Source organism: Struthio camelus, chromosome 14 (assembly GCF_040807025.1).
Source record: "Struthio camelus isolate bStrCam1 chromosome 14, bStrCam1.hap1, whole genome shotgun sequence".
In the NCBI taxonomy this organism is placed as follows: Eukaryota; Metazoa; Chordata; class Aves; order Struthioniformes; family Struthionidae; genus Struthio; species Struthio camelus.
The window spans coordinates 3,051,558-3,076,424 of record NC_090955.1 but is presented as its reverse complement, the minus strand read 5'-3'; the positions used below and the strand labels follow the sequence as shown (position 1 = coordinate 3,076,424).

The 24,867-nt window shown below is 44.0% G+C and overlaps 1 long non-coding RNA gene across 1 annotated transcript in view; it reads right to left on the bottom strand.

The window, feature by feature from the left end:
* LOC138060968 (uncharacterized) overlaps nt 1–24,867 on the bottom strand; it is a 115,763-nt gene that overhangs the window by 73,842 nt on the left and 17,054 nt on the right. The window contains exons 2-5 of the long non-coding RNA XR_011134486.1: nt 18,395–18,485; nt 17,211–17,328; nt 16,537–16,728; nt 15,322–15,540 (exon numbers count right to left, since the gene is read on the bottom strand). This is a non-coding gene — a long non-coding RNA (uncharacterized lncRNA). The remainder of the gene's footprint in view (nt 1–15,321; nt 15,541–16,536; nt 16,729–17,210; nt 17,329–18,394; nt 18,486–24,867) is intronic.

Genomic DNA, 24,867 nt, shown 5'->3' with positions numbered 1-24,867 from the left:
AATACAATTTTAAGAAGATGGAGACGTTATCTCTTATTAAATTGAGACTAAACTCAGAGATGTGACTTTTAATGAAACTTTCCACAGCGGAAAGCTTTTTTGTAATTTTAATCATTTTTCAGCAACCTGCCGTGTACAATATCTTTCCGAAACTCCTTATTTCCCCCTTATTGCGACGGACTCCAATTTCATTTGCACCAGCAGGAATTTTCCCCTTGGCTGCCAGCCCCCATGCTCCCCGTTAGCGAGCTCTTCGCTTGGCCTCGCTCCAGGCTCCCTTACGGTGGGTAGCATTGGTGATTTGCTGCGGCGTGCAGCTGCATCCGGCCGTCCCCGCGCGGCAGGCTGCAAGCGCTCACACGCCAGTGCTTTGGACTTTCGTTACCACCGCTTGCTAAACACACCTCATTTCTAGAGTTCAGTACATAGCGGCACTAACAATACCTAGCCGCATCGTTACACGTAGGCGCCAACGTGTCATCTGGCATTTTCTACTCACCTCACCACTAAGTACACTTCCCTAAAGGGGCGTTTTTAGCATCTCAGCAATGAGCTCTGCAGCACCTGCTCCTCTCCCGTGCAGGGGGAGAGGCAGGCACCCGAGGGTGCCATCTCGCACACCGAGCCGAGCCCACATGCAGCAGCGTATTTCAGCTGTTAGAAGAATACCAGCGCATGGCTTTCAGCCCACTTGAAATCTTAGGGTTCAGCTCCCTCCATTTGCTACTGCCACCCTAGGCCAGCTCCGATGGATAATCACCTATTCCCTTTCTGGAAAATATAACTCCAATGACCTCATAGAGGGGTTTCTCTCTTCCCTAAAGCGCTCCACCAGCCTGGTGGTGGATGTCCCTCAAACTGCTTGGGCGTTTCTCTTGGAGCTGTCGCTGAACAAAACCAGCGTCCGTTTTTGACGAGTGATCTTGCTCTCGCTGCCCACGTTTGCGGAGAGGCGGCCAGGCTGCTCCGGCGCAGGAACGCCTCGGCTCCGCAACCCGCTCGGTCGGTGGCATAAACTTGGCCCCGAGGGGCCACTTCATCGCTTTGCCATCCCATCACTCTCAGTTTCTGGAGGCTGCTGGACTGCATTATTACCGCGTTGTGACCATGATTCGATCTCTCCATGATAACGATCCTGTGGCATCTGCTCTTGATAGCCAACCTCTCTACTCTTACTCCTCCATTATCTCTGCTCGTACTGTTCCCTGTTTCTCCAAATATGGCACCAAAGAGGGTACAAAACCAAAAGTCAGCAGGTATTAAAACACATTTATCATGGGAAAGCCTGGTATAACCATGGCTGGACTCACTAGTCCAAAAAACTCACTAATTTGGAAAATTCAGCCAAACGTGAACCTGCTACTCCTTATTGCCTTCACTGCCAAGACAAGAGTTTTTATCTTTAGTATTTCCTTAAATTATTATTTGGTTTCATTTCATTTTACACAATACTTATTTTCAACGGAAAAAAATCCATCATATACCTGGAAAACACGTACACTGATCAGCAATCACCCTCTTCAAGTGGAAAGCATTTTCACTAATTGAAACAGTCATTCACACTAAGATTAGCAATGTTCCACCAGACAGACAGACAGACAGAAGCTGTGCTGGTCTGCCCGCACCTGGCTTGTACAAAGCGGTGATAAAAACAAGGCACATTTTGGGGCTAATCGTCAAAGCAGGAAATCTACAGAAGTAATTGGATCATATTTTTGGATCATGCCTTAAGGAAAGAAAAAGAGAAACAGAAATAAAAATGCAGCAGTCGGTAAGAACATGAAAAACCCTAAAGAAGAAAAAAATAGGGAAGCAGAAATGTTGAAGCTGCCAAGAGAATAAAGAAGGGAATAAAGAAATGGAAAAAGACTTTTACAGTGCTAAAGTTTTCATAATTCTATATAATTTATTAATATAGTAGAGAGAAAGGGAAAGTAATCTCTAAACCGGCTTCAGGCCTGGGTAGGATAGGAGCCTGCAGACCGTTTCCTTTCCTATTTCAAGCTCTGCCAGACTGGTTCACCATGACTAGGTCCCTGACCTCCGTCCTGCGTGCCCTTGTGCAACTCATTACAACTGATCTGTTGGCCAAGATACTTTTCGGTCATACAGTGGAAGTCCCTGGGGCTCAATTTCCTTGCCCTTCTTTTGGCTGATAATCACTAAAGAATCATCACTCACCGAGTCAGAGACTGAAACACTAATTTAAAAAAAAAAATCCATTTCTTTGTTGTGGTAGTAAAATACTCGTGGACTTTTTCTTTTTTTTTTTTTTTTAATTTTATTCATGAGCTAAAGTGACTTTGGGCAGTCACAAACTCATTTTTCACTGCACCCTGAACAGATGGTTGTTCCAAGAATACCAGCATCCTGACAGTGTCAGATAGACCTGACCTTCCTAAGCTGCCCTGCAGACATTTTATTAAAAACAAAAAAATACAGAACCATTCACATATTTCCAATTTCTTCAAGATTAGATAGTGTCATTAAGATACAGCTCGTGGTAGTGGACAATGCAGACGCAGTGCATTCAAGAAAAACCTGAAATCCTACCTCAGTGAAGGAGAAAGGCTTTTGGAGCCTCCCACTCTTCAGGGGAATGTGATGTTATTGCCTGATTTTGGTGGTGCACGGCTACCTCCAACATTGGGTCAGACCTATCTGCAGAACCAGAGGGAGGCAGCCCTATGCCCTCCTCACGTGCCTTCCCACCTATCATATCTGCTATGACATGCTCTGCACTCCCCAAAGTAAAAAGCAGTTCTCCAAGTCCATAAGTGAGACATGACAATGTAATATCTCATAATTCCTTATAATTTCTCAAATGTAAGTAGTTGAACTCAATTGCGAGTATTGAGAAATTCATTGGCCAACGTAGCTCTACAGAACTATACAGATAAGGCCTTCAGAGTCAAGGCAGTTCAGTTTTTCTGCTTTTTCATTTTCCAATAGAAATAAACCTGTTTTTCAAGATCATTTAAATAACATCTGTGCCCATTTTTCCAGAAGCCACACAAAAAATCCAAGTCAGTTTTACTGCAGGAAACGTGCACTGACTTTCGTTAAATCTCTATGTATGTCTTTAACCTCAAGACAGAGGCCAGTCCTTCACTTTTCCAGAGCCAACTTGGCTCTTTTGGTATATGTGAAATAGTTTATACCTGACTATAAAGAAATAAAAGTTTGTGACTCAGCACCAGAGAAACATTGTGCCTGCATCTCCTGCCACTAGATCCATATTGGACTGCGTACTAAACACAAAAGCTAAGCCTTCCTTTGCTTTCGGTTCATGAAAAATGACATAAACATCCTCAGGGTCTTTGGGGGGATTTTGTGCAAATTACTCACTTGACCTCGTTCTGAAAGAAGACAGAGAGATGGTCACCTGTCTAGCAAGCACTGGCTTTTGTCTGTGAGACAGAAAACATTGCAGAAGGATGGTGAAACAAGCCCAGTGTCAGAGAGAAAGACCGTGAACGCTAATCTCAGCTGGTGTCCTCTTAGAGGCTTAGGCAAGAACTGCAAGTCAGACGGAGTCAAATAGCTCAAACTCTACCGCATTTTCAAGGCGACCATGCGTGAAAAGCGGTCGGACTAAAACAGTTGAGCTGGTGAAGCGCCGCTTTAATTCAGGAGGCAATTACAGGCTCACGAGGTGCGAGCACTTCTGAACGGAGAAACGTCCCGTTTCGAGGACAGCAGCGTGTGAAAGCACCGGCCGTGCTGAGAGAGGCCAATCCCGCTCTGCAGCGCGAAGCACATTGCTCCACGCAAGCACCCCCGGGGCCTCGCCGGCGCCGAACGCCCTCGAGACACATCCGTTACCCCTCTGACTCCAAGGTCTAACTAACGGCGAGCGAGGCTCTGCCACTGGGGATGGAGCAACGCCGTTTCAAAGCCATTTCATCATCATTTCATTTTTCTGATTTGAAATTAAATATCCAAGTCAGCAAAAACACGGCGCATTTACCAACAACCCACGCTACGTCTAAAAATTGGCAGTTCTCCTTTGCTGGTCTCCCCAGTTGATCGCCATTTAGCCTTGAATGTTATTTTCATCTCATAATTGTTAATGGTTTGGCTGAAAGGCAGAGAAGCGATGATCCCCCCTCACCCCAGCGTGCGGCAGAATGTGACCACATAAGCAACGGTCCAAATACAAGTGGCAGTTTGGCCCTGACAATATCTACCACGCTCCGACTTCTCAACTTCAGGTCAAAGCGGCCAGAACAGCAACGTGAAACAACGCAGTATACTATTCATGGCACCATCTATATGAAAGCACAAACTCTCCTCCCAGTCAATACACGTGTCCAATGAACACTTCCAATTTGTCACGTTAACCTTCAAAACTTGACAGAAAATCGCACAAATTACTTGTTTTGGATCTCTGTGTATCTCGTGATTATTTATACTCTGCCAATATCATTCTAAACATTTTAGGGTTTCTAAGCCTCTTTATTCTGAGAAGTGTGGAACTGATACACTAACCATAGGCTTACTTTATGATTTGTGTCCCTGTGCTGTATTTTTGGACATTTAAGAAACACATGTACAACTGTACTTGGAGAATTACCAAGAACATCAGTGTGAAGCAGCCTTTAAGGTGGCGCGTCTCAGAACACCATTAATCAAGTCGCTTGGCTCAATTCCTCATATATTTTTTCTCTTTTAAAATAAACCTTAGTTTTTAGCAGGCGCTATTACACCAGCGAAGGACAGCATTTCTCTGAATAACCAAGCACAATAATCCCGTCCACTTCAGGCTTAACCTTTCAAGAAACCTATTAAGGAAAGATATCAAAGCGCAGAGACGGGGCTTTCCTGCATACTACGCCAACAGAAAACGGCAAGTTCTTTATTCCAGGGAGCGGGGACTGATTCACAGCTAATAAAGAGAGAAGAGCGACTCATTCGTGCTCCCCAATACTCAGTGAGCTATCAGGCTACCAACGCGTTGCTCTGCAGCTCATAAGTCAGAGGACATGAAAATGACGATCCCCTCATTTCTCAGTTTGGGATTTTTGGGTTAGCAGCCCCCTAACTTGTATCTTCTCCTCCAGGAAACCGCTAAGCGGCATCTGCATCTTGGTCTTTCGCACCTCTCTCTCAGATGCATGTTTTCGTTTTTGGAAGGTGCCTCTTTTCCGAGCAAAACCGTTCTGCGAAGAGCTCTGTTACCGCCGCAGCGGCATCCACCGCTTGGAAGGAGAGCCCCTCGGCGCTGCCCTTCCCCAGGAGCGCCGCCCAGGCAGCTCGGCCTTCCCCGACGGAGCCGCCGTGCCCAGCAGCCTGGCTCGCCTGCAGCGGCCTTTCCCAAAAACAGCAAAATCACACACGTTTCGGCCTCCAGGCCCTCGCCTTTCTCCATCAGTCCCTTCGCTAGGCTAAGCGCAAGACGGCTGCCTCGCTCAGGTTTGCCGAGCTGTGCCGCGAACGCGGACCACCGCGACCTACCCGGCTGATGCAGGGCAGGGACAGCAGGGATTCGCGCTTCAAACGCACGGGCCGTCTGCTCTCAGCGCGCAGCGTTTTGCAAACGCGCTCGGTACTGGGGAATGCAGATTGCATTGCAAGTCTTTAAACGGCTCGCTTTCAGTAACAACTATACAGTTGCACAGGAGACAGTTTTCCAGGACAACGGGCAGACCACCGGGATGCACTTTTAAAGGTCACGCCATAAGCAACCGTCTGCACAAATTGTATGACTGGGAGCTAATAAACAAAAAAGCGAGGGAAGCAGTCAATACCCATTACCAGCTAGAAAAAGAGGCCGCATGCACTGTAAAAAGTACTTAAAGAAACCATTAGTGGTGGATGTCCTAAGAAACCCGCCAGAGGAATTCACAAAACTTTGAGAACAGATCAGCTCATCGCTGCTTTAAATCAGAACTCTGCATTTGCGTTAACAATTCACCACAGCATTTAGAACCTTCTTTTTTCCCTTTTTTTTTTTTTTTTTTTAACAACACTGGTATTAACGACCTGTTGCAAACGGTTGCATCAGGCTCCTGCTCTGTGCGTGGGATTGGGCGGCAGAGCAGCTGGCCCGCTGTCGCAGAGGTGCTGCTGGCGCCCCGACCCCGGGCTTGCGTGGCAGCTCCCGCGGCCGGCGGAGCGCTGCACGGAGACGCACCCTTGGGTGCGGGAGGGGACGTACCTACTCCCCTGCCTTGGCATTTTGTTAAACAGAGATATTCCAGCCACCCTTGTGCGAGATGGACATGCCAATCCACTAGGCCAAACGCCGCTGTCTATTAAGACGTACTACGATGACCTAACGGATGCAGGGCGCATCTGCTGCCCAGGGGGACAGTCACCTGCATTTGATCTTTGATCACTCAAATGATAAATAACAAAACGCCAACAAGCAAATAAAAACGCTCTGAGGGGCGGTGCAGACTCGGCCCTGGGTCCCGCAACTGGGCCGCGCGGGTGCTGTGCTGCGCGCGCGGGAGCTGCTACGCCCAGACAGCACGCCGAGAAACACGTCCCAGACGTCAAACACGCTGGAGAAAGCGGCCACTGAGTCACAGACAATGTGCAAAACAAAAGCAGCAAAGGTGGCGTTCGTCAAATTAATTATGATTGGCAATAGCTTTGTAGCCATCGCTTCCTGACCTGCGTGCCTTCAGTCACCACCCTCCCAAAAAGCGCTGCAAGCTTCTATCGCACTCAGCACATCTCAGCAAGGACAGATGCAGACAGGCTTCTTTTATTTCTTTTTTCGGTCTGTTCCTACCACTCAGCAATCAATTCAGATTTTGCCCTGGCATACATCAGTGATAATGCAACATCAATCACGTGGAAAGCGCATATCTAAGATTTCTTGGTTGTGGCTGCAAAAAGGCCAGTGTTATTCCTCACTATTTGAGGTACATGGCATCAAACTCAAAGACAACCTGAGCAGACGACTTTTGACTTCAGGCATTTATTTCGAAAGCTAGAAAGTAACTTCGTGCAAAAGAGTGACCTTGATGTATCTATTTAATTTCTAATCTACTTCGTAACAGGATTAGACAAGCGAGAGAAGAACAACGGTCTACGAAATGAGCAGAGCAATGGCCAACGCGGTCTGCTCGGTTCTGACCGACTTCTAACAGACACGCTCCGCGGAGTATCCCTTTGGTTGACTCAGGTTTGCTCACCTAACTTGCTATAAAGGATCGCTCCGGGCCACGGGTCCTAGCAGGAGGATACAGCACGCCCAAATACTGTGGAAACTTCTGCACCCAGCTCTGCCCATCGCAGAGCCAGGCCGTCCCTAGATGACAGGATCGCTAAGATTTGAAACTGCAGCTTCTCTCGAGCAGAGGCGATGCCCGTCACACAAAATTAGTCCAGACAGAATCATCCACGTTTAGCACGTCTTCACTCTCTAAGCAGACCGGCACCGACAGAAATGCAGTATAGCAGCACAGGCTAGAGCAAGATATACAGCTTCTTAGGTGAACACACTGAGATTATGACTCATTAACAAAAAGCACATTTAAAACAAATAAAAGGATGTATCTGCATAAAATGTATTCTCATTAGAAGACAACTGCTATAAAATATCACTGACATATATTTGTGACTAGCAGTTTTTAACAAAGGATATTTCTATTCAAATTAAGGAGAAAATCCTGTAGAAATAATAATGTCTGGCTTAGCGGTCATGCAATTTTTACTGCACAGATACCACTGATGCTGTGTTACAACTGGTGTTATATGGTGACCTTTGAAGCTTTTTGCACGTTTTCCAAAGCAAGAACTTCAAAAAAATTGTAGAAGGAATCGCTAACAGGAACTTCAGCTCTTGAGAAGTTTCACAGAATGACATTTCAAAATATTTTAAATTTTTTATTTTCATTAATGGTCAATGCAACACGCTCTGTAAGGGGATTAAAACTGTGGCCCCCTGAGCTATTGTACTTCATGGACCTTCAGGGGATCTGTTGGCTGTCTTCATCTCCTTTCAGTGCATGTCCTCATCTAGCCACTGCAAAGAATAGCTGTTCTTGGATAAGGTCCGCAACACCTACTATAGTTTAAAAGCAAGCTTGACCCAAAGTATTAAAACAAGAAAGTCCCTTATTCTGTGCTGTATTACTCATCAGTGAGCGAGGAACGATCCATCAAGTTACATGCAGTTGCACCGGTATAATGAGATGGGAACTAGTATAATGAGACAGGAAATCAATTCACCTGTTTCCAACAACAAAATTTGCAGTATAGTTTTTCAAAGTAACTTTTCCTAACTCACAAATTGCACAGCTTAATAATTGCTTCCAACTGTGTGTTGAGATGTTATTCCAAGTCTCCATCTATTTTATATAAAACCCTACCACTTAGATAAGTAGACCTGCCTGGCTCCCTAACACCTACCTCGAATCCCACTGCTGAAAGGCGCTACATATTCTGACACCCAAAGGGCTCAAGGGCATTTTACCCCCGGCATCTCACCCTGTACAACTGTTCTCCACACTTCTATTATCTGATGCATACTGTTTTTCCCCTCCTTTTTTTTTTTTTTAATCAACATGCAAATTTATTCTCAGACTGACATAAAGCAGTAATGAATTTAGTAACCACCTGGAAATGAACCGTGCTGCTCCAGTGTTATACTTCTCAAACGAGAACAGTTGTCTCAGGTACTGCAGGTTCTCCGAGTGTAGAAGGATTAATCTTTATTACACAGCTCACCAGTTTCACTTCAATCACTTTAGCAATTCACTACTGTATATGGGACCTCTGGGAAACGATGAAAATATTTTCTATGTTTTTTCAAGTTCACCTTCAGGTTTTAGAAAATGCAATTCCTAATTTTCCTTGTTTAGTTTTAGGACGAAAATCTTGCCTTTCTGCTTAACACGGTGATTCACAACTCTATTTCTAGTTGTTATGACAACAGGCCTATTCTCCAACGCTGCTCAGAACACCAAAGCGGACCTCCAGCTCTCCTCTCCGGAAGCATCATTTAACCAAAACCACATTAAGGGCAAGACCGATCAAGGAGTGATGGACAGGCCCTTTTCTTACGCACACCGCTGCGCCCACCCCATTTCGGGGATGTATATAACTGCTACGGGTGTCGCCTCTCCCTTCCGCTGGCATGAGCTTGGCAGAACTCCTGGAAAATAACGGCGGGGACAAACCAAAGCACTGTCTGAGCAGGATACGGCATTAGGAGACAGGCAAAGAAGAACTGCCAAAATGGCGTTATCAAAGCTTTATATTTGAAATGGTGTCATACTATTGGCCGTTAAATAAACCAGAAATGGATAACGGGCGCTCAGTGAAACCCAAACACAGCAGATAGTCTGCCACCCTCGCCAGCAGATAGGAGTCATCGATGATAACACTGTAGATGGCAGCAGCCGTCAAGACGCATCTTCTACCATTTGTACGGTACACCTTGTTTGGTAACAGCTCATGGAGGTCCACTACGGGGACTGAACCCAACCATATTCGCTATGCTTACGAAAGAACGCTCATTCAAGTCAGTAATTGATTAGACTAAGAAAGAGTCCTTGGTGGTACCAATGAATCAGAAAGAGGGCAAGCATAATCTAGCCCTTCAACCTGCAAAACCTCCAGACGCCGAGTGTGACGGCAGCGCTCGGTCAGACACGCTGAACTCCCGCCTGCTCGGAGCCTGTGCATCGGGACTCCCAGATACATCCAAATCCTCCATCATCTGCTACATCAGCACATAAAGAAATCAATAGCAGGCTGCTTTACAAGGTTTAATAAATACCAAGTATCTAAATAGAGCTAGATTTGAATAAATCTGCAGCTATTCTATCAGTCAAGATTTCTCTGTTTCTATTTAATACCATCTTGCTTTCATGCATCATTTCTATTGCTTCTCAGTTTTAATTTAAAGTTTTTGTAACTTCATTTCTAAGATTGAGATGTTCTTGGGTGCAGTGGGTGTATAAATGATTCAATACAAAATTAATGTTAATAATTAATAATGGCTGAGGATTTCACAAGGAGGGATTTTTTTCCTGTTCTAAATTAACTTTTGCCTGATTAATGGTGTTACCTGGCAGGAGATGCCAAGCTTTATTGTTTTTGCTTTTTGTATTCTTCCAAACTGGTGACATACCTTATCTATTAAATAGCAATCATCTACTTCACTTTTGGCACAGATGGCCGCATGTCAACATATTTTTTATCAGAACAACATAAACAGAAAAATATTGAAAATACATTCAGTAACACACTTGAAAACACTCTCAGTGCACACTGGGGAGAGGGGGCAGTGGATATAAATACTTTAGTTGGATTTGTCCTCCAATTTACTGTAAAGTTTATTTTAAAGTTAGCAGTCTATTTTGAGTTATGATTAATGGTTTTTAAATGGCTTTCTTCAGCTGCACATACCAACAAAGGATTTAGAATTAATTCACATCTTCTAACTTCTTCCTTAATGGATTTTTAAGGTCCATTGCAAAGAATCAATCAATACGAGGCTGAAAGCTCTGGCGTGTAATGCATCCTGGAGAGCCAGTAAGGGTTCGGCGTGCAGCACGCTGAATTACGATTGTCTGCATTAATTGGAATTATTTGCAGTTATTAAGAGGAGCAAAACGATCATTTACATTAATTTAAATTTAGAACACAGAGATAGCAACTCAGTCTGACTTCAAAAAAATATACCAAAAGCATGTTTTCCAACGTTGTGAATCGGCACTTAAATGCTTCTTAAATGAAGAACGTAAATGCTGATTTTCTGCACGACGAAAATACTCTCTTGTCAGGAAACACTATTTCTAGGACATTATTTTCAAGACAAAGTGACGTTTGCATATAATTTTGTACCTTGCATGGCTGCACACAACACTAACGTTACTGGCAAGTAGAACAAGTGATTTAAAGTATTTCCATGTATTTTTCTCAGTATTTTTCAGTATTAATTGCTCTCTGCGGTTGATAGGAGCTTTCGTTTCACAGTTTTTTCATAAATCATAGTAAGCTTGGAAAAAACTTTAAAAAATGCTCAGCAGTGGTGTGACCAGAAACGTCACCATTGACTTAGCTAGAACTGAGTCAGGCCAGTGATGAAAGCTCTTCGGCGAGTGCTCAGGGGAACGACGAGAATACCACCAGAAACTATTTAGGCAAGCTTTAAATGCCTTTTAATGATGCTATTCTTTCAGAGACAGAAACTTCTAAAAAGTTTTCAAAACTTTTCAATTACCAAATGAAATAAAAAGAGATGGTCATGCCAATGGCAACCATTTAAATGACATGATCACTGATCAGAATAAAGGTAGCCTAATTATATATATTTGTAAAACTCTGAAAAATAATTCGGCTCTAACACAGCAATAATTTGGAGAACCACTGGGATAAAAAAACACAAATAATTCCTTTCATTTTGAGTTCCAAATGGAACCCACAGGATAATTTTCATTGATTTCATTCTTTTAGACAAACACAGCATCAAGTTGCAGAATGACAGGTTAAAATTGGAAACACAAAAATCTAAAAGTAAGGTTTTGTCTTACTTTCTGAAGGGGTTATAAGAATTCATCATTTTTCAGTGCCAAAATTGTTTATAGGACTAGGACTTGCAAGTCTAATCCCACAGACTGGTAGTAAGTCATTTAACTCTGCTGAATATAGTGTACCTATAATTTATTTTTATCTTTCATGTACTTTTTTGCATTCTATTTATTATGATTTCCACATTTTATTACTTTCTCTTGGATAAGACAGATACAGGCAAGAGTCTCCATGTGAAAAGATCAGTCCAGTGTAATGTTGGGAAGTTAATGCATCTCACAGAAACAGCTATGCACTGAGAGCTACATGAGGTTACTGATCTTGAAAGTCCTGGAGAGGGCAAAGAACATTAGTGCCACGTCCAAGGCATCAGAAAATAACATTAAATATTTCACGCGGGCAGGACTCAAAAGTTGTCCGTTGCAGCAACAACAAGGCAAGCTGAAACGTGCACAGGATCGAGCTAAAGGGCTTGATCCGAAAACAGCAAACCTTTGGAGGAAAGTGGGAAAAACGAAATGATTGCAAAAATTATTTTTCTTTTGAAACACAGCTAATAAGTTCAGATATGTTTTTGTTTTAACATCTTGGAGTTTGTTTCTATTATTTCTCAAGGACATTAAGGTGAAACATAACTCAATTTTCAGGTAAATACCTCCTCCCTGGCTCCTCAGGAACACAGAAGACTTGCCACAGGAGTTGAACACCACACTAGTTTTGTTTTTGGCTCATGCAACAGCTTGAGAAGTAAGATTTTCAGGCCAAATTTGGCAATGATGTCCTCAAAAATTTGTTGAACTGTAAATAAAGGAAGATTCAGCTCTGTCACTGGGAGCTGGTGCAAGTTTGTAGCTGCCTTTTTCATACGACGTGGGGTTTTTATAATCACCACTGATTTTAACGTGACTGCCTTTTACTTTGCAAATTCACAAACAGTTATGAGACAGAGGCATTTATCTCCTCCTACTGTCAGAATTAATTCAAAACACGACTAGAGGGTTCAAACGCAGAGGACCAAACTCGCAGAGGACATTTGTGCAAAACAAAGCGAGGCGTCACCGGGTCAGAAAATAATGACGAGTGCCGTGGGCAAGTCTCTTTTCCAGAACACGCCACCTGAATTCAGTGCTTCACTGGTACCCGGCCGAAACTGGGATCCCCAGTTTCCGGCTCTTTCTCCTTCCATCCAACAGCTCTGAGGGTCTTGCCCAGCTTTAGGAGCTCAGCTTTCGGGAACGCCCCATCTAGGCTGGAGACATCACCCAGCCCTACTCGGTTGCTTTGGTACACTGACACTATTCTGCATTCCTATCCACTTGTTAACATTAACTAAATATCTATCGAACACAATTGGCCTTTTTGCAAAGATTAAAACAAAAAAAAAAAAAAAAGGGGGCCTTGGGTATCAGCCTTGGCTGTGTCACCAGCATTTGCTCTTTGCCCACTACGGCTACGCTTTCCTTTGTTTTGCCTGCAACGCACACAAAAATCTGTCGGTCATATGGCTGTTGAGCAGAATATAGGGAGGCAATATATCAAGATCATAGCAAACTATTAACAACAAAAGGATGCTTATTAAGCAGGACTAATCATGACACTTACGCAAGTTCCGTTTTTCACCATCACTCTATTATTTACACTGCTACACTAGTGTAAAAGACTTTTTTGAAAAGCATAAAAATATTTCACACAGAGGAGATGGGATAAGCAATACTGCAATAAAAATTCATCCTATTTTGCTACCTTAGCTACTTTTATTACTCTGACATAGTATTCACCCCGATTCCCTGGCATATGAAAATCCATGCATCAGTTTTTGCTGAAAGAATCATACAGCATAAAATTAGGCTACTAAGACAGAAAGAAAGAAACTGTCCATTTTCCTGCTGTTTCTACTTATCTATGTAACAGATTACCATTAAAACGCACTATGATATGACTGTCCTGTAGGCATTCTCTAGCACGTTTCCAAAGGAGTCTGTCTGTTTTAAACACCACTCTAGTCACTTTACAGAAGATTAATTGCCTATCATGTTTATGTAAATAGGAAAGCTAAGATTCCTGTGCATCCTCATTCATAAATTAAAAACAATGCTTTCCTACAGTTATCGCTATAAAAGGGAAATAGACCCTGACTAGATGTAATGAGGCATTTGTGTTCACCATAACTATAATTTACTATTACTGCTTGAAGAGCTATCAGTTCTTGTTTAGTCTGTTAAGTGACAATAAGTGAGGCTAAAATAAATTCTAATGAACACTCTCGGGTCACCTTACTGGATTTGTGGGGCATAATACAGCCTTATTTGAAACAACTCTAATTTTTGGTGCTGTGTGCAGTGGTTTGAGCCACTGGTTTGGTATTTCAGGCCATATATATTTATATATATATATATATATATATGCTTATTCTTAAAGTGCCTAAGTTTTGGAAGAACAACCTCGGCTTGAGCTTCAGCTCTCCGGAAAGCAGCGCACAAGGTTATCCGAGTGCTCGCCAAGGATGTCAAATGAGTCACGGAGCTGCTGATACTGCCTGTCCCAGAGGAGTGTATCCAGCAATAGCAGAGCTCTGCGGCCACCGCACGCGGCGGCAGAGCACGCAGGCTCCCCGGGGCTGGGCAGGACGATCTGGCCATCCCACCACCAGCACCGGCCCTGCCTGCGCTTGCACAAGTGCTCTGGTTTACCCTCAACAGTCCTTGGCCCGCGACTGCTTCTTCTGCCAAGGGACAAAGTCAGAAACCGTCTTAGAGGGCAAGAAGAGAGATGGTCACGAGAATGAGAGATACAATCAGGTGTATTGCGTGCCGCTCTGCAGGGAGACTGACTCCAAGCCCTCGTTCGAGAAGAGCTCAGGAGGAACCCCCTTTCGTCCTCGCTCTCTCACAAAGACCTCAGCAGATCCCAAAGATATCCAAAAAGATAAAATTTTGGAGGGAAAAGAGCTCTTCAAAATGCCAACTTCTCATTGAAAAAGCAGATGATAATTTTAACTGTCATTTTTCTTCTTTTTGCCTATTTTATGGTAAAGGGAAGAAAGAGGAAAAAAGAGAGAAGAGAGAAAAAAAAAACAGAAAAAAACCCCTAATATTTTCCAGAGCATTTTTAAGCAAGAAACCACCGTTTTCCTTGATAGCTGTGATGGGAAAATTATTCTGGTGATTAAAAATCAAACACAAAACCCCTTCTGACTTGATGTCTTATTTACATACAAACACACACTGGAGCTCCTCATAACATACATTGCACTGAACAGAACAACCACATACACGTGCTGCATAAACTGCTCCATGGTTTGTTGGCCAGAAAAAAATTAAATACAGCAAAAGAGTTATTTTTATAATGAAATAGGCTAGGCTGTGATTCCTCCTGGTCAGCTCGACAGCATTGCACCAGACAGCAGAGAAGCTGCTACCACCAGTTTGCAAAGAGGAGGAGGAAAAATCTGCGTCGAAGCCAGCGCTGGCAGGAGCCACTTAGCACTGGCTAAACAGCTTTGGGGAAGATCTCCAGATTCAAGCAGATCTCTCCAAATACAAGGATATCTACTATCTGCTACTCACGACCAACCTTCAAGCCGGAGATGGCCAAGGAAGAAACCGCAGCCCTCACTTGCATCAAAATGCCAAACATTGAGGAGTGAAATCCAATGTCTATTTAAGTCAATAAAAAAGTCTCCTATTGACTTCAATGAGGCAAGACAGTCTGTAGATGGAGATGATGGCAAGCCCTCACTTCTTGTATTCCCTTATGGTCCACGACACAATCTGTTCCCAAGAAATGTAAGGACATTTTGCTTTTCAATTAAAATAATGTACTTACATAATGGAACTGCTTTTCACTCTATTGTGCCTGGTCTTCACTTCAGGAGCTTATCGCTGTGATCCAGATTTCTTTATCCACCTTTGTATCTTATTCCAAGGGATTTTGACAGAATTTCAATAGTGACGGAGCTGTTCTTTGGAAACGCTTCCAGCCCCATTGTATTTCTGAGGCAAGGTTATGATGGAGATTCTTGTCATCTTGACCTTCTTCATCTTCCTGAAGTATAAAATACAGAAAGGCTTGAATACAATTTTTAACCTATTTTTGAGGGAACTAAAAATCTGAGCTACCTACAGTGCCTGAAGATTAATCTAGAAATCACAGGAAGAGAGTGCTAATTTTTTCTGTTGTTAAGGGGCATGGGAGAATAACAGTGAAAAAAAACGCATCATTGTACAAGCTTTTATTATGGATCATGTTCTGTATTTATTAACAATAATATTAACACTACTTCCTATTTATTTAATGCTTCTCCTCTTCAAACCACTTTTTAGGCATTAGCTAATTAATGTAATGACTCGTGATATTTCAAGTATATCTCTTCTAGGCAATGTTGAAAAAAGGGCTTTGCTCACTGCAAGGAAAAGAGCATTTATAAATGTTTTGCACAACCAGGGTTTCTCAAGTGCAGGTCAACACCCGCAGCAGAGGAGCAAGGGTGAAAGCTGGGCTACGTCTTTTTGGTCCTTGCATGTTTTTCTAGTGCAGCAGGGGGAAGCAAACGCTGCGCTCTGAGAGCAACCACGTGCAACCTTCACCTCCCCAAGACACAGCTACCGCAAGGTCTCCCGCTTCGACAATCTGCTTTGGCAGACGCCCAGGATGGAAAAAGCCCGGCCAAGTCGTTAGGGAGCTGTTCTCCACTCTTGGTTATACCTCCTTAATGGCTCAACTCCTTTCCCAGTGTTTGCAACATGAGTTTTACTATCAGTGCCAGCAGAGGCCAGTTCAAATTGCATACAGGCAAATAGCTCCCGACAGTACTTCCTCGTAAGCTGTATTAAACTGTGCACGAGATTCTAAATAACCTATTAAACTCTTTGAGATTTACTAGCCCTTATAATAGTTTCACTCAAGACTACTATATACTAGTATATACCCATTCAAACTCCACACAGCTGGGGCATTTAACAATACAAGAAACTACAAGCCCCCTTCATTGCATGGCATTTATTTAAACGCAGCACCGCTTCCTCTCCGACAGGTACTCACCTTCCTTGCCTGGGTTCACTTCAGCAGTTCTTTACGGCACGCAAAGGCGTATAAGGCTACGCAGTATGAGTTAACCGCCTCTGGACGCAATGCGATCGCTAGAGGGGAAGCCAGGCTTGTGGTGCCACCAGTCCGGGCTCTGCTGCCTGCAGCTGGAAACCGCGGCTGCATCCAACTGCTCCACATCTTGTACTGCACAGTCATTCAAGAGTGCATCAGATTAAAATCAGTATTTCTAAACACACTGCTCAGCCCATGCAATATTTCATTGACCAGGCGATAATGGAATCTCCTGTAAAACTCCCTTTACCTGTGTTTGTAATAACAAGGTGACATTTATGAAACTAATGACCTGTGAAGTCCATTAGGGTTTATTGTAATTTCTTGAATGCAATCTTTGTAATGTATTCATTTATTGAAACTATTTGAGTCATTTAAATATCATTAAAACATGAAAGAATTAAAGAACTTAAAATTAGTTCCCCCCTGCAGAGGCAGGCATACCACAGCAAAGGTTTCTTAGCCTCGGTCATCACAGGCATTTTCCCCCCCTTTTACGAAAGCCGTGTGCTGCTACACACGGCACGCAGGCATATTTTGGAGACTCAATCTCCAGATTTTAGCAAATGAACCCAGCTGACCGGAGGAAAGCAGTACAGCTCAGCCTCACCCACCTGCGGCCGAAGGCGCGTTTGGCCTCGGCTGGCTGGAGCCCAGGAGTGGGATGATGCTTTCGGAGCACCAGTTGTCTGCCAAGCAAGTTTTAGAAATGGATGGCACTTTCAAAGCACTCTGCATAAAACAGGTTTCAGTTACAGGAATAAAAGAAAAAAAAAAAGCCCCCCTCAACTTGAACTGAGGTCTTCTTCAGCCCTGGGAAATCTTCAGGGAAGCACGGAGCAGCTCTCCTGCTAAGGGTCACCTCTGCTTGGGGCCCGACGAAGGCAGCCGGCGCAGGGCTCAGCGCCGAGCCCGGGCAAGGCCACACGGCATGACTACGGACGGCCGCTGCTGGCATGCGTTATTTGGAGCCAGCGGCACTTCGGGACAAGCGTGCGGGTAGAGAGCTGGCAGCCTCCGGGGCAACTGGAGGATGACAACATTTACCATTTCACATGCAAAGGAAAGGCTTCTGTCAAACCTTCAGCAATGCTCAAGAAGGTGGAGTTTTGCTTTGGTTATGCCCCTCATAACAAAGTGAGCATGTATGTTTTAGGGACCAGGGTCCAACGTGCAACTTGTGGACATACAGAGCCTTACATATACATATATAAAGGCTTGCACATGAAGCCTACCCTTCTAGGCTAGTCTTCTGCATGTAATGAGAATTATCACGAACCTGAACTCTGACGGGTTTTATTTGCTCCTGGATTCTGCCAGGATTCACCCCTCCAGTTGCACACTAATCGCTACGCAGACTGTGCAGCCTAGTGCGGCTAACATACAGGCGACCAAATTCTCCAGGGATGCATACTGACATCACTGAGACAACTCAGATTTAAACCATCTGAGGATTGCGCCTATAAATCAACTACTCGATAGGCTACTCAAGCTAGGGTCTCCTTATAAAATACTATATGAAAGAGTTGCGTAACACTTTCTGGGGTCTTGCAATTCACTGGTTTTGCAGCTATGGACTTCCCACACTGCACTTCAAAAACGTGTGGCTGTTTTTAATCAAAATCAAGTCAATTGCAAAAGGAATAATTTGCAGGTATCCTTCACGTAAAAGTGCTCTTCTGAGAGAGTCTTTCAGCAAGTCAATTGAAATTTCACAGCGTGCTAATTTTTCCTGCATTGTAGCAGCGACAGTAATACAAGCATAAAAATACAGTAAGGAAGCTGTCGTGTTACTTACCTGCCTCGGAGTTAAACCACAAGGTTTCAGTTGGCTTCTGTCAAGGGGAATTTGACTCCCAAACAGTTTTACTTCTCTGCAAATATTGTTTCTGAATGGGAAACAAAACAAAACAAAGCGAAGCACGTCTACCACACCATCGTTTAAGATTGTCTATTTTCTTTAGTGTTCCCTGGGGCTCATTATCTGCTGTCAATCACAAGCTGAAAATTGGAACTTGCCATCCAACCTACCATTTTCAAAACACAAATGCATTGTATCAATTTTTGTTTAAGCATTCTCATCCCACAACGTATCCTATAGCCTCACCATTGATTTACCCTCTGCGCTTGACAGAACTGTCTCCTAAAAATTTTTAAAGGAAAGCTGATAATCTAACATACTTCATGGTATTAAATAGATTTCTTTTGTTGTGAAGAGCCATAAAACCATGGATTGTTTGTTGAAGGACTTATTCAAACCTTCTGTGCAATTGATTTTGATGTATTAATAGATTACCGTTCCAATCGAGACACAAATGTATTTTGGATCATTTACAGAGTGCTCCTGCAAAATTTCCCACTTGGAAACTCCCTCAGCTCAAAGAAGGCCTGAAGCGCCAATTACCTTTATTTAAGCACTTTTTACCAAGCAATTCATAAGGAATCAAGAGCCCCTGATTTATGCCATGCACACCATCCTAAATAAGCTGCTGCGCGAGGTGACTGGCAGCAGGATGCGGGTGGTGGGATTTTAGGAGATCACCCACAGCTGCTGCGCCCAGAGAGAGTTGACCACCAGCACCGTTTTTGCTGCACACACTGTCCCGACACCTGGGCACACGAGTCGTCTTCATGCCAACTCCTGGCCTTCGAGCTCATCACCATTTTATCGCTGATGTTACTGAGATGGACACCAGCACCTGCGTCCTGGGAACTGGACTTGGACCACCAACTGCACCTTTTCTCAGTAGCAGCTCCCAAACTTTATACCTGACTTTCAGCTTCACTTCCAAGTCCACAGTCCCACTCCTGGTCCAAGCCTGTACATTTTTAGGTAACTTCCATTCTCCAGGTGTTAAAGAGGAACTTTTTTATTTCTTCAAAATGTCTTAGTATTTTCAGCTTATGTAGATGATGCTTGAATTTTGGCTTTTTTAAAATTCTCCTTTTCTTTCTGTCCTTGCAAAGGAAGAGAAAAGGCCAAGCAGCTGCAAGAACCAGCTGTGGCTGAAACTGCCAAGAATTAAGCGGCTGTCAGGGCCAGGAGTTCCTGCCATGACCATGGCTAAACACATGCTCCTCATACTGCTTTTCCTGGGGCAGCCGGTGCATGGCACCTCCCGTACCGCCTGGCAGCACATATCACTTGGCTGCAGCTATGGTTAATACCGTCCTCAGTTGCTTCTTCGAAAAGCCTTGGCAAGGCCGTGATAGGCACTGGAGCTTCTCTTTGCCCAAAGCTGGTGTCTCTCTCGCAAACTCCCATCGCTCGCACGCTGTTGACGAGACATGTAAAACACTCCTCACAATATTCATGTTTTAATGCCTCGTTAGGCTTTTCTTTGCCCACCTAGAGTTTCCTTCATATTCAAATAACACAAAAGCCATGTCTGGTTCTTCTTATCAATTATTGCATGGATCTTTCCAAGGGCAGTATTTGTTTTTGTAACAGAGTTCCCCGGGAAGCATTTTTACAAACTTTCCATCAGCGTGGCTTGGGTTTTACGCCTTCTCAAAGTCCCATTTGCTGTTTTGTTCTTGCTCAAGCCTCACCTGCTAAGCGGCAGGAACAAAACAGCAGCACCCTGGTGTTCGGAGCCTCAAACTGTGCTTTCACAACCGCAGAGAAGAAAGAAACTGAAATAATCCTTGCTCGTCATCGTAAGTCGCTGCTGATGTTTCGCATCAATACTGTCTCCCCACAGCACCGGGAAGTAAACTGACAGGGGCACTTAGAGGATTCCAGCACACGGAAAATCAGCATGCTTTTCATAGCTCCCCAGACCTGTGTATATATATAACCTGTGTGTGTGTGTGTGTGTGTATGTGTGTGTGTATATATATATATATATTTATATATATATGTATGTATGTATGTATGTAGCACCTGTGTAGGGGTTACTTTTAAGTCATTAAGACATAAAACCTATAAGCATGCTGGTGTGGACTGCTCATACAATTCTGAATACAACTCCCTGTCATTCCCCTATTTTTTCCTAATAACTATATCACTTCAATATAAGATCAGTCATGCATATTGCAATCCATTTGACAATATTTACCCAAGAGTTTGTGTTTTCGATCACATCATATGGACAAACTTCTCACACAAACACCTCTGCCCTTTCCCTGTAGGCCGACAGCCATTCAAGTGCCAGTTACGTGTCAAGACCTCATTAAGATATTGTAGGAGATCTCAGACCACTTAAGTTCATTTCTAGAGTCTCTGTGATCTTGGTACAACCCACTTAAAGATTAACATCCTGATCCAGCTAAGTCTCTCCCCTTAGACTCTATGGACAGCCCTACTGAATTCAATAGGACACCGTATAAAGCGCCTGAGAAAGTCTTAATCTCTGGTTTTCATCCATAAAAGGTCTTTCTTGCCTATTTGGGCTGCAGGCTCTTTGGGTATTGACTCTCCCTAGGAATGCTGTCATGGTGCCAACAGGCTGCAACCCTGATTTAGGTACACGTAGGTGAGACACCAACAGCTGCCTACCCCACCAGTAAGAACATTTTCATTTCATCCAGAAAAGGTTCTGGATTGTCGTTTGCTCCCAGAGGCAGATATGTCTCCTCCTAGCTCCTCACCACACCACGACTCCAGCTTTCGCTATGTGGTAGCACCTTTAACTAAACCAGTCACATTCCTTCACTAGCGGAAACAGTGGAGCTTCACCGCTGCCTTCATCAATGGCCTCGGCCTCACAGCTGTTCAAAAGCTTCACTGGACCAAGATTTCTCTCTTCCTGTAGAATAGCACTTTTGCAACCACAACGAACCCTCACGACTTCAACCAGTTTCCACTGGCATTCACTGTTTCCCTATACAGCTCTTTAAATAGTTGGAATCTATTAAAACCAGTAGAAAAATATGAACCAGTAAATCATGGAGTCCCTCAAACACATATCATTCTTTTCTCACAGACGGTAATATTTATATTAAAAAAACTCTGAATAGTTGCCTTCAAAAATATTTGTATAAAAAGTACAAATGTTCTCACCTATGCCTCCATAATTAACAGTAACGTGATTCAATACGGCACTACCACTTTGCAAAACACATCTACCTACAGATCGTTTGCTAGTAATGCAGCTCGTCCAGTGTCACAGGTGACTGTCGAATGCCGAAAACAGCAAGCTGGTGATTAGCAGCAGCGCTGGGAGCTGCCCTCCCACCCCACGGCTAAAACGGCTCCTCTGCGATGCCGGATCTGAACGAGATAAAACTGAAAAATGCTTTGCCGCATTCTCAGCTTCAATCTTTTCTGAGCTTTTCATAGAACTGGTAAAATATTTTGACTCAATTATGCAATATAACGCGATGCCAAGTTTTCCCTCACAAGAGTGCAAGTTTAGCGTTAGGCTCGTGCTCCCCGCGGGCACACAGGGGTTTCACTGCACACGCGCAGGGGAGCTCCCGGGGACCTGGCGCAGTACCTGGAAATAGAAATAACGAACAGCACAACTTTTATTAGCAGCACTCTCACTCTCATTAGCTTACCATGTCATTTCTTTGGACACTCACGGTATCTGCTAACTTCATTCTGCACATCTTAATTGTTCCAGTCAGATCTGATTGTAGGGTGCTGGGAGGTTCACAAAATAATGACAAAATAATCAGTACGTGATCAAAAGCCTAAAATGCGAGACATAGCCTTCAGCTGCGGGGGAGAGCAACTACAAAAACCATCAGACAGTTAGCCATCCTGTAATTCAGCTCTTCAGCCCTGGCTCTGAAGTCGGTAACTGGGAGTAAGATCACAGCGACCAGGAACAAGGCTCTTCTGGATTAGAAGATCCAGCTGCTGTGCCACCTTGGCCCAGGCCAACACCGACCGGGAAAGCTGCAAGCCAGACTGGAAGGTTAATTTGGAAAAGTCTGTTTTACGATCTCTTGGGAGGCAGGTCTCCAGGACTGTTTACTGACATCCCTTGGGATTTCTTCCTGGCTGTTGGCTGTTGTTCCTTTTTCATTTCTACAACTGCTCAGAGTAAAATCCAGCAGTTATTTATTTAAATATGTATCAACACTTTTTTATTTCATGTTTAACAGTGAATTCCTGGACTGTGAGTGGAGTTTTCAGGCCCTACTACAATATCACTAATACAGAAATAATCATATTTAAGCCTCTATAAACTGCCATAATGAACTACTACTACTATGAAATGAAGAACATATCAAAGCAGTAAAAAGCCATTCTGCTCACCATGGATGCTTTAACGCTTATTGCTACCATTTTCCAATGACATTATACTGAGGCCAGACCTCAGCAATACAGGACAAACACCAACCATGTGAGAAATTAGATCATGAAGCAAAATTTTGCTCCAATGAACCACGAGTAAATAACGAGGGTCGGCGTCCTCAGACAAGACCAGCGCCGGCAGGACTGGAGGAGGATGGCCAGCTAACGCGTCTCTCCTCGTCTCACATGCTTTGACGAGGTTTTGTTCTGCCCACGCGCCCGCGACATTGCTCCTTGGTGCAATCTCAGTATCCAAAGAGACTCAGGAACCCTCTTATTTAGAGCATAAAGGACAGTGCATGATGCCCGGAAATCCTAAATATACAGTCTGTGCCTTACGGCAAGTCCTCCAGGAGATTTATACAGCCTTAAAGCTGGACGGGCGGCGAGGTGCTGGGCACCACCCCAGGGTGCAAGGGCTGATGCCGCTTGGCTGCAGCAGGTGCCCCCACCGGGGACCTCTGTGACCACAGCCACATCTCCACACCCGACACGAGTTTTAGCTGGGCCCCCTTTGGTGTTACAGGCCTTCAGCTTACATTGATCAGCGAGGACAGCTGTTGGTCACAAGGTCCCTGGAGGGAACTGAGGAGAGCATCTGGAGCGGATACGGGAGCATATGGCGGGCCGTTATCGGGATTATGTCCTTTCTGCAAGCCCAAGAACGGCACAGTCCTGGGGAAGTTTCAAAGCACAAGCTGCCTGCTGATGTGGAAAAACGGGTACAAAAGGGCTCAACTCCCATCCCGGGGTGGGGAAGGCCCTTCCCTCAGCCATTGCGGAGCTGCGAGGACTCAGCGCACCCTCCTTGGCGCGGGCGCAAAGCACTGGGAAGCACAGCGCGGGGCGAGGATTGCGCCCTGCTCGTTGCCACCGAAGACCGCCGAACACCACGCAAACTTAAAACACATCGTCAAAGCGAGCGGTGGCTGAAGCTGGGCCACGCAAACCCAATTATATAATCAGATACTTGGAAACGTGTCCAAAGCGTTTCTCCCCACCGACAGCCGAAGCGGGTGGGAAGGTCTGCTTGAACGGATTATCACTAAGCAAGTCCCATTCCCATCCTAGATTTTCCCTTGAGGCATTTCGTGCGATATCACGGAAGTCAATTCCCACCATCTGAAGACGACTTGGGAGCATTTTCTTGTATAACTCACAAAAGCATACTCAGCTCCATTTCGAAACTGCATGCCAGCCCCCCCGCCAAACGTTGATGCTGGTCTAAAAACATCTAAATCGAAAAAGAATACAATGATGCTCCTTTCTGGTCTTCTACGTTTGTATTTTCCACCTTTCAGAGAAAATTTTTAGGTATATCAAAATATCTAGAAGTGTACTCCTTACTCTAAGGGAAGCTACGATTCGCGCGGGGTGATAGGATCCCATCAGTTGGCAAAGTAAGGGCAACTACCAGCACCACTGGAAAACAAAACTCAGCAACAGTTCAAGGCTTTGTGGGCTTTAGTTATCAAATATTTGTGCAGTTGGTCATTCGTGGCAAAAGACTAGCTATGATTCTTTAAGAGGAGTTGCAACAATTTAACAAGCTATTTAAATGACCTTACGTCTCTTTAAATATCTCCATCAGTTATACATGGGAAAAGCTACCAGGGAATGAAAAGACCCCAGATTTTGAAGTTAGATTATTTTGACTTGTTTGTGACCCGCTTTGAAATCTTGCAGCTGTGTTTTCTTTTCTTAACTTTTCAAGCAAGTCCTAGGTGTCAGAAACCTTGGATACGGATGTTAAAAAGCTAAGGAAGAAAGTGAAAAGATTTCACTGACTTAACTTTCTTCTGAAAATCCTCCCTTTTGCTGAACAAAACAGATCCCAGTGGTATCTGTTGTTACGTTTGTCAGCCTGTAGGAGTTTGCCAGTTTCGAGTTTTAAAGGAACACCAAAATATTTAGAACTGTGTTTAAACTAAGATTTATTATTCCTTCCTCAATCTAGGGGTTGCCTTATATTTCAGAATTATATTGATTTCTGGTTTTGAAGCACTATGAGATTTTCCATT